The sequence below is a fragment of the Triticum urartu genome, chromosome 6 (genome assembly GCF_003073215.2).
Source record: "Triticum urartu cultivar G1812 chromosome 6, Tu2.1, whole genome shotgun sequence".
Taxonomy (NCBI): Eukaryota; Viridiplantae; Streptophyta; class Magnoliopsida; order Poales; family Poaceae; genus Triticum; species Triticum urartu.
Genome location: NC_053027.1, coordinates 326,674,897 through 326,686,202, shown reverse-complemented (window position 1 = coordinate 326,686,202; position 11,306 = coordinate 326,674,897).

Below are 11,306 nucleotides of genomic sequence, written 5' to 3'. Positions count from 1 at the left end.
TAATATATAAGCAGCTTCACCGAGGTCTTTCATTGAAAAACTTTTATTCAAGTATCCTTTTATGCTATCCAGAAATTCTATATCATTTCCAATCAACAATATGTCATCCACATATAATATTAGAAATGCTACAGAGCTCCCACTCCCTTTCTTGTAAATACAGGCTTCTCCAAAAGTCTATATAAAACCATATGCTTTGATCACACTATCAAAACGTTTATTCCAAGTCCGAGATGCTTGCACCAGTCCATAAATGGATCGCTGGAGTTTGCACATTTTGTAAGTATCCTTTGGATCGATAAAACCTCCAGGTTGCATCATATACAACTCTCCTTCCAGATTCAGGAATGCAGTCTTTACATCCATTTGCTAAATTTCATAATCATAAAATGCGGCAATTGGTAACATGATTCGGACGGACTTAAGCATTGCTACAGGTGAGAAAGTCTCATCGTAGTCAACTCCTTGAACTTGTTGAAAACCTTTTGCAACAAGTCGAGCTTTGTAGACAGTAACATTATCGTCAGCGTCAGTCTTCTTCTTGAAGATCCATTTATTCTCGATGGCTTGCCGATCATCGGGCAAGTCAACCAAAGTCTACACTTTTTTCTCATACATGGATCCCATCTCAGATTTCATAGCCTCAAGCCATTTTGCGAAATCTGGGCTCGTCATCGCTTCCTCATAGTTCGTAGGTTCGTCATGGTCAAGTAACATGACCTCCAGAACAGGATTACCGTACCACTCTGGTGCAGATCTTACTCTAGTTTACCTACGATGTTTCGTAGTAACTTGAACTGAAGTTACGTGATCATCATCATTAGCTTCCTCACTAATTGGTGTAGGAGTCACAGGAATAGATTTCTGTGATGAACTACTTTCCAATAAGGGAACAGGTACGGTTACCTCATCAAGTTATACTTTCCTCCCACTCACTTCTTTCGAGAGAAACTCATTCTCTAGAAAGGATCCATTCTTAGCAACGAATATCTTGCCTTCGGATCTGTGATAGAAGGTGTACCCAACAGTCTCCTTTGGGTATCATATGAAGATACATTTCTCCTATTTGGGTTCGAGCTTATCACATTGAAGTTTCTTCACATAAGCATCGCAACCCCAAACTTTAAGAAACGACAACTTTGTTTTCTTGCCAAACCATAGTTCATAAGGAGTCGTCTCAACGGATTTCGATGGTGCCCTATTTAACGTGAATGCAGTCGTCTCTAAAGCATAACCCCAAAATGATGGCAGTAAATCAATAAGAGACATCATAGATCGCACCATATCTAGTAAAGTACGATTACGACGTTCGGACACACCATTACGCTGTGGTGTTCCAGGTGGCGTGAGTTGTGAAACTATTCCACATTGTTTCAAATGAAGACCAAACTCGTAACTCAAATATTCTCCTCCACAATCAGATCGTAGAAACTTTATTTTCTTGTTACGATGATTTTCTAATTCACTCTGAAATTCTTTGAACTTTTCAATTGTTTCAGACTTATGTTTCATTAAGTAGATATACCCATATCTGCTCAAATCATCTGTGAAGGTGAGAAAACAACGATACCCGCTGCGAGCCTCAATATTCATCAGACCACATACATCAGTATGTTTGATTTCCAACAAATCCATTGCTTGCTCCATTGTTCCGGAGAACGGAGTTTTAGTCATCTTGCCCATTAGGCATGCTTCGCAAGTACCAAGTGATTCGTAATCAAGTGATTCCAAAAGTCCATTGGAATGGAGTTTCTTCATGCGCTTTACACCAATATGGCCCAAACGGCAGTGCCACAAATAAGTTGCACTATCATTATCAACTCTGCATCTTTTGGCTTCAATATTATGAATATGTGTATCACTACTATCGAGATTTAATATAAACATATCACTCTTCAAGGGTGCATGACCATAAAAGATATTACTCATATAAATAGAACAACCATTATTCTCTGATTTAAATGAATAACCGTCTCGCATCAAACAAGATCTAGATATAATGTTCATGCTCAACACTGGCACCAAATAACAATTATTCAGGTCTAATACTAATCCCAAAGGTAGATGTAGAGGTAGCGTGCCGACTACGATCACATCGACTTTGGAACCATTTCCCACGCGCATCGTCACCTCGTCCTTAGCCAATCTTCACTTAATCTGCAGTCCCTCTTTCGAGTTGCAAATATTAGCAACAAAACCAGTATCAAATACCCAGGCACTACTGCGAGCATTAGTAAGGTACACATCAATAACATGTATATCACATATACCTTTGTTCACCTTGCCATCCTTCTTATCCGCCAAATACTTGGGGCAGTTCCGCTTCCATTGACCAGTCCCTTTGTAGTAGAAGCACTCAGTTTCACGCTTAAGTCCAGACTTGGATTTCTTCACTTGAGAAGCAACTTGTTTGTCGTTCTTCTTGAAGTGCCCCTTCTTCCCTTTACCCTTTTTCTTGAAACTGGTGGTCTTGTTGACCATCAACACTTGATGCTCCTTCTTGATTTCTACCTCCACAGCCTTTAGCACTGCGAAGAGCTCGGGAATTGTCTTATCCATCCCTTGCATGTTATAGTTCATCACGAAGCTTTTGTAGCTTGGTGGCAGTGATTGAAGAATTCTGTCAATGATGCTATCATCTGGAAGATTAACTCCCATTTGAATCAAGTGATTGTTATACCCAGAAATTTTGAGTATATGTTCACTGACAGAACTATTCTCCTCCATCTTGCAGCTATAGAACTTATTGGAGACTTCATATTTCTCAATCCGGGCATTTGCTTGAAAAATTAACTTCAACTCCTGGAACATCTCATATGCTCCATGACATTCAAAATGTCGCTGGAGTCCCGTTTCTAAGCCGTAAAGCATGGCACACTGAACTATCGAGTAGTCATCATCTTTGCTCTGCCAGACGTTCATAACATCTGGTGTTGCTCCCGCAGCAGGTTTGGCACCTAGCGGTGCTTCCATGACGTAATTCTTCTATGCAGCAATGAGGATAATCCTGAAGTTACGGACCCAGTCCGTGTAGTTGCTACCATCATCTTTCAACCTAGCTTTCTCTAGGAACGAATTAAAATTCAATGGAACAATAGAACGGGCCATCTATCTACAACAACATAGACATGCAAAATGCTATTAGGTACTAAGTTCATGATAAATTACAGTCCAATTAATCAAATTAGTTAAGAACTCCCACTTAGATAGACATCCCTCTAATCATCTAAGTGATTACGTGATCCATATCAACTAAACCATGTCCGATCATCACGTGAGATGGAGTAGTTTTCAATGGTGAACATCACTATGTTGATCATATCTACTATATGATTCATGCTCGACCTTTCGGACTCAGTATTCCGAGGCCATATCTGCATAAGCTAGGATCATCAAGTTTAACCCGAGTATTCTGCATGTGCAAAACTAGCTTGCATGCACCCGTTGTATGTGAACGTAGAGCTCATCACACCCGATCATCATGTGGTGTCTCGGCATGACGAACTGTAGCAACGGTGCATACTCGGGGAGAACACTTGTACCTTGAAATTTAGTGAGAGGTCATCTTATATTGCTACCGTCGATCTAAGCAAAATAAGATGCATAAAGGATAAACATCACATGCAATCAATATAAGTGATATGATATGTACATCATCATCTTGTGCCTTTGATCTCCATCTCCAAAGCACCGTCATGATCACCATCGTCACCGGCGTGACACCTTGATCTCCATCGTAGCATCGTTGTCGTCTTGCCAATTATTGCTTCTACGACTATCGCTACCGCTTAGTGATAAAGCAAAGCAATTACATGGCGATTGCATTTCATACAATAAAGCGACAACCATATGGCTCCTGCCAGTTGCAGATAACTCTGTTACAAAACATGATCATCTCATACAATAAAATTTAGCATCATGTCTTGACCGTATCACATCACAACATGCCCTGCAAAAACAAGTTAGACGTCCTCTACTTTGTTGTTGCAAGTTTTACGTGGCTGCTACGGGCTGAGCAAGAACCTTTCTTACCTATGCATAAAAAACCAGAACGCGTTATAGTGAGTGCTTTTTGATCTTCAGAAAGAACCATGTTCATTGAATCCGATTCAACAAAAGTTGGAGAAACTGACACCCACTAGCCACCTGTGTGCGAAGCACGTCAGTAGAACCAGTCTCGCGTAAGCGTACGTGTAATGTCGGTCTGGGACGCTTCCTCCAACAATACCGCCGAATCAAGAATCAACTAGTGACGGCAAGAAATATGTATATACCCACGCCCACAACTCCTTTGTGTTCTACTCGTGCATATAACATCTACGCATAAACCTGGCTCGGATGCCACTGTTGGGGAACATAGTAATTTCAAAAAACATCCTACACACACGCAAGATCATGGTGAGGCATAGCAACGAGAGGGGAGAGTGTCGTCCATGTACCCTCGTAGACCGTAAGCGGAAGCGTTATGACAACACTGTTGATGTAGTCGTACGTCTTCACGATCGGCCGATCCTAGTACCGAACGTACGACACCTCCGTGATCTGCACACGTTCAGCTCGGTGACGTCCCATGAACTCATGATCTAGTAGAGCTTCGCGGGAGAGTTCCATCAGCACGACAGCATGATGACGGTGTTGATGAAGCTACCGATGCAGGGCTTCGCCTAAGCACCGCTACGATATGACTGATGTGGATTATGGTGGAGGGGGGCACCGCACACGGCTAAAAGATCAATGATCAACTTGTTTGTCATGGGCTGCCCCCTACCCCCCTATATAAAGGAGCAAGGGGAGGCCGGCCGGCCCTAGGAGGGCGCGCCAAGAGGAGGAGTCCTCCTAGTAGGAGTAGGACGCCCCTGTCCTAGTCCAACTAGGAGGGGAGGAAGGAGTGGGAGAGGGGAAAGGCAAGGGGCGCCGCCCCCCCTTCCTTGTACTATTCGGACTCAAGGGGAGGGGCGCGTGGCCTGCCTTGGCCGGCCCCTCTCTCTCCACTAGGGCCCATTAAGGCCCATTAGTCCCCTCGGGGGGGGTTCCGGTAACCCCTCCGGCAATCCGGTTTTCTCCAAGATCACTCGAAACCCTTCCGGTGTCCGAATGTAGCCGTCCAAAATATCAATCTTTATGTGTCGACCATTTCGAGACTCCTCGTCATGTTCGTGATCACATTCGGGACTCCAAACTACCTTCAGTACATCAAAACACATAAACTCATAATACCGATCGTCACCGAACGTTAAGCGTGCGGACCCTATGGGTTCAAGAACTATGTAGACATGACCGATACTCATCTCCGGTGAATAACCAATAGCGGAACCTAGATGCTCATATTGGTTCCTACATATTATACGAAGATCTTTATCGGTCAAACCGCATAACAGCATACGTTGTTCCCTTTGTCATCGGTATGTTACTTGCCCGAGATTCGATCATCGGTATCTCAATACTTAGTTGTGACGCCCCGAGACCGACGCTCCAGACACCGTCCATGTTTCTCCTTGTCGCCGTGTTTTGTTATAAATTGTTGCATCATCATGCTTGTGTTATCTTTTATTCTCACCTTGGCATTCCATCTTCATGTATGTTGCCATGTGCATTTGCATCCATCATGTTCATGCGTGCTTGCTCGCTTGTGATGTTTGTTTTATTTTATTTTGCATCATGCATCTTCTCCATGCCATTGTTGTGTTTGTTTAATTTAGTTGCTCATGTGCATTGGAACTTCTTTTCTTCTCTTGATCCTTCCATCAACCCCATGCTCACTTCCAACTTGGTTTCACCCAAGTTTCAAATCCCTATGCCACTTCCTTCTTTCCCTTTTCTCTATTTATTTGAGTTGCAAATAGAATTGCTCAAATAAATGTTCATCTTTTGCCCATAAATCATATTTATTATGTAGGGTCATCCTATAAAATTTAAGCCCATTTGGCTTCAGTTTGGTTAGGTTATAAATTCATGCAAGTTTGAATTAAATTCGAACATGTTTAAATTTATAGTCTGTAAAAATTCCCAAACTAATTTGATTAAATCGGGCATATTTCATGTTTTCCAGAAATATATACCTCCATCCCTACTTCAACACCTAACCCTCTGTACTTTTCTCTCTATTTCTGTTTATGCAATAAATAGAAGATCATAAGGGAGGGAGAGAGAGCTTGGGCCGCCGGCCTCCTGGGCCTCCCAACCTCTCACGCCGACCCACCCGAGGCCATCCATTCCCGCAGCCGGCCCGTTTGCCCCTAGGCCCCGTCGGCGCCCTTCCTATCCCTAGCCGCAGGTGCAGTCATCCCGCTCGAACCCTCTCCCTCTCTTCGATCTCCCAGCGCCGCCAGAATCCTTCAGCCCAATCCCCATCTCTCCCTCGCAACCATCGCCCTTCCTCCCCTCGTCTCCCTCTCCTCCGCTCTTCCACCTCGAGCCAGGGGAGGAGCCCACGCGCCCGATCCCCCCAGCGCCGCCGGCGACGACCGAGCCTCCCCCGGCGCGCCCCTTCTCCTCCTCCGCCTGGTGCCTGCGCAGCCAGCGCCAGGAGTAGGCGCCACGTTCATCCACATCACCTGCGCCTCCTCCTCTCCCCTGCGTCAAGGTCGACATCTCTTCCAGACCTGTAGGCCGCCAAGTCCAGCGCCAGCCGGTGCCCCTTCACTCGACCCGCGCGACTGCTCCTCTGCCTCATCTCAGGTCGCCCCGTCATGGCTTTGGCTTTGGCCAGAGACGTCCATGGCCCGACGCCCGCGCCTTTGTTGCTTCGTCGCCAGCCTTCAACACCTCCGCTGGCCTGGTTCGCCTCACTACTGTTGCTCCGCAAGCCTGCCTTGCTTCTGCTCCGTCCTGCACCCCGACATCCTTCGGCTGCCTCCCATGGCGCTGCTGCCATCCACGGATGCTCTGTTGCCGCCTTGCTGCCCGCGTCCCTCCTCTCGTGCTGAACTTCACCATGGTTCTGTCCAACGCTGCAAGTCAGACGCCAGGAGCACCTCAAGTTTGACTACCGGTAACAACAAGTACCACTACGGCCGGAGACCTCAGACCCGTCAAGTTCCACTACCGCCTACTAGTGTACCACTAACGTCGGCGAAGACACGTGTTACACAATGTCAAGTTTGACTACAACATGTGTACGCCTACTATCACCGAAGACCCGTGCACGACTACCGTCGACCGCGAAGGGCTTGGAGTCATCAAGTACCTCTCTAAATGAACGTGAAGCACTACTTCCACTACAAACGTGAATGACTACTTCCACTATGAACGTGAACGACTATCGTCGTGAGAACAACTACATCCCATCAAACTCGTTCCGCCCCGAAAACGCACGCTTCGAAGGTATAACCGCCGGAATGACGCCCGTGGACCGTATGCATGTGATGTGTGTATGAGATGGTTTCATGTAACTGTTGCTCGCCGCGTATGGTGTATCTCTTGCGCGTTACCCGTTTCTGAGCCATCGACACGTGGGAACCCGGTAACCGGGAGCACCCCACCGTTCATTGCATGACACGCTCCCGTCACACTTTCTTTTGCACCGGCATCTCAATCGAGTTATCGGAACCGAAATGTTGCCGTGGCACCATTTCCGTTGTCGTTGCCGTGGCACCCCTTTCGTTTCCGCCATGATGACAAATGCTTCATAAAATGCTCTTATCAACATTTTCATAGAACTTGCATAAACATGCATATATCATCCGCATCATGATAACAACATTTAAAGATGGTTATAATTGTTGTTGCATTAAATTGCTAATGCACATGAGGATTTACCGGAATTGTTGTTTGATGTTTCCGGCCTCATTCAAAATGCCTAGCTATGTATTTTACTCATGTTTCACCTCTTGCCATGTTAACCAACATTTAATTTTGTTGAGTACCTAATCGTGAGTGAACTAAATAATGCAATGTGGTGTTTTGCCAATATGCATCCCAATGCATATTGAGCTCCACTTAACTTGTAGTGTTGTTTGTACACTTTGCCATGCCATGCATATTTAAACCGGACATGTATCATCCTTGGTTGTGCATCATGCCATGTTTATTCTTGTGTGTTTACTATGTTGCCTGCTTCTTTCCGGGTTGCTTCTCTTGTTAGCTTTAGTTCCGTTCCGGAGTTGTGAGGATCCGTTCGACTACGTCCGTTCGTCTTCTTCATGGACTCATTCTTCTTCCTTGCGGGATCTCAGGCAAGATGACCATACCTTCGAAATCACTTCTATCTTTGCTTGCTAGTTGCTCGCTCTGTTGCTATGTCGCGCTACCTACCACTTGCTATATTATGCCTCCCATATTGCCATGTCAAGCCTCTAACCCACCATTCCTAGCAAACCGTTGTTTGGCTATGTTACCACTTTTGCTCAGCCCCTCTTATAGCATTGCTAGTTGTAGGTGAAGTTGAAGATTGTTCCATGTTGGAACATGGATATGTTGGGATATCACAATATCTCTTATTTAATTAATGCATCTATATCCTTGGTAAAGGGTGGAAGGCTCAGCCTTATGCCTAGTGTTTTGTTCCACTCTTGCCGCCCTAGTTTCCGTCATATCGGTGTTATTGTTGGGTTTCGTAGTAATTTCAAAAATTTCTTACGCACACGCAAGATCATGGTGATGCAAAGCAACGAGAGGGGAGAGTGTTGTCTACGTACCCTCGCAGACCGACTGCGGAAGCGTTGACACAACGTAGAGGAAGTAGTCGTACGTCTTCACGATCCAACCGATTAGGCACCGAAACTACGGCACCTCCGAGTTCGAGCACACGTTCAGCTCGATGACGATCCCCGGACTCCGATCCAGCAAAGTGTCGGGGAAGAGTTCCGTCAGCATGACGGCGTGGTGACGATCTTGACGCACTACAGCAGCAGGGCTTCACCTAAACTCCGCTACAGTATTATCGAGGAATATGGTGGCTGGGAGCACCGCACACGGCTAAGGAATAGATCACGTGGATCAACTTGTGTGTTTCTGGGGTGCACCTGCCTCCGTATATAAAGGACTAGAGGGGGGAAGGCTGGCCGGCCAAGTGTGGCGCGCCAGGAGAGTCCTACTCCCTCTGGGAGTAGGATTCCCCCCCCCCCCAATCCTAGTTGGAATAGGACCCCCCCCCCAATCTTTATGTCTCGACCATTTCGAGACTCCTCGTCATGTCCGTTATCACATCCGGGACTCCGAACAACCTTCGGTACATCAAAATGCATAAACTCATAATATAACTGTCATCGTAACCTTAAGCGTGCGGACCCTACGGGTTCGAGAACAATGTAGACATGACCGAGACACGTCTCCGGTCAATAACCAATAGCGGGACCTGGATGCCCATATTGGCTCCTACATATTCTACGAAGATCTTTATCGGTCAGACCGCATAACAACATACGTTGTTCCCTTTGTCATCGGTATGTTACTTGCCCGAGATTCGATCGTCGGTATCCAATACCTAGTTCAATCTCGTTACCGGCAAGTCTCTTTACTCGTTCTAATACATCATCCCGCAACTAACTTATTAGTTGCAATGCTTGCAAGGCTTAAGTGATGTGCATTACCGAGAGGGCCCAGAGATACCTCTCCGACAATCGGAAGTGACAAATCCTAATCTCGAAATACGCCAACCAACATGTACCTTTGGAGACACCTGTAGTGCTCCTTTATAATCACCCAGTTACGTTGTGACGTTTGGTAGCACACAAAGTGTTCCTCCGGCAAACGGGAGTTGCATAATCTCATAGTCATAGGAACATGTATAAGTCATGAAGAAAGAAATAGCAACATACTAAACGATCGGGTGCTAAGCTAATGGAATGGGTCATGTCAATCAGATCATTCAACTAATGATGTGATCCCGTTAATCAAATAACAGCTCCTTTGTCTATGGTTAGGAAACATAACCATCTTTGATTAACGAGCTAGTCAAGTAAAGGCATACTAGTGACACTCTGTTTGTCTATGTATTCACACATGTATTATGTTTCCGGTTAATACAATTCTAGCATGAATAATAAACCTTTATCATGATTATAAGGAAATAAATAATAACTTAATTATTGCCTCTAGGGCATATTTCCCTTCAGTCTCCCACTTGCACTAGAGTCAATAATCTAGTTCACATCGCCATGTGATTTAACATCAATAGTTCACATCACCATGTGATTAACACCCATAGTTCACATCGCATGTGACCAACACCCAAAGGGTTTACTAGAGTCAGTAATCTAGTTCACATCGCTATGTGATTAACACCCAAAGAGTACTAAGGTGTGATCATGTTTTGCTTGTGAGATAATTTTAGTCAACGGGTCTGTCACATTCAGATCCGTAAGTATTTTGTGAATTTCTATGTAACAATGCTCTGCACGGAGCTACTCTAGCTTATTGCTCCCACTTTCAATATGTATCTAGATCGAGACTTAGAGTCATCCAGATCTGTGTCAAAACTTGCACGACGTAACTTTTTACGACGAACCTTTTTGTCACCTCCATAATTGAGAAATATTTCCTTATTCCACTAAGGATAATTTTGACCGCTGTCCAGTGATCTACTCTTAGATCACTATTGTACTCCCTTGCTTAACACAGTGTAGGGTATACAATAGATCTGGTACACAGCATGGCATACTTTATAGAACCTATGGCTGAGGCATAGGGAATGACTTTCATTCTCTTTCTATCTTCTGCCGTGGTCGGGCTTTGAGTCTTACTCAATTTCACACCTTGCAACACAGCCAAGAACTCTTTCTTTGACTGTTCCATTTTTGAACTACTTCAAAATTTTGTCAAGGTATGTACTCATTGAAAAAACTTATCAAGCGTCTTGATCTATCTCTATAGATTTTGATGCTTAATATGTAAGCAGCTTCACCGAGGTCTTTCTTTGAAAAACTTCTTTAAAAACACTCCTTTATGCTTTGCAGAATAATTCTACATTATTTCCGATCAACAATATGTAATTCACATATACTTATCAGAAATGCTGTAGTGCTCCCACTCACTTTCTTGTAAATACAGGCTTCACCGCAAGTCTGTATAAAACTATATGCTTTGATCATACTATCAAAGCGTTTATTCCAACTCCGAGAGGCTTGCACCAGTCCATAAATGGATCGCTGGAGCTTGCACACTTTGTTAGCTCCTTTTGGATCGACAAAACCTTCCGACTGCATCATATACAACTCTTCTTCCAGAAATCCATTCAGGAATGCAGTTTTGACATCCATTTGCTGGATTTCATAAAATGCGGCAATTGCTAACATGATTCGGACAGACTTAAGCATAGATACGAGTGAGAAACTCTTATCATAGTCAACACCTTGAACTTGTCGAAA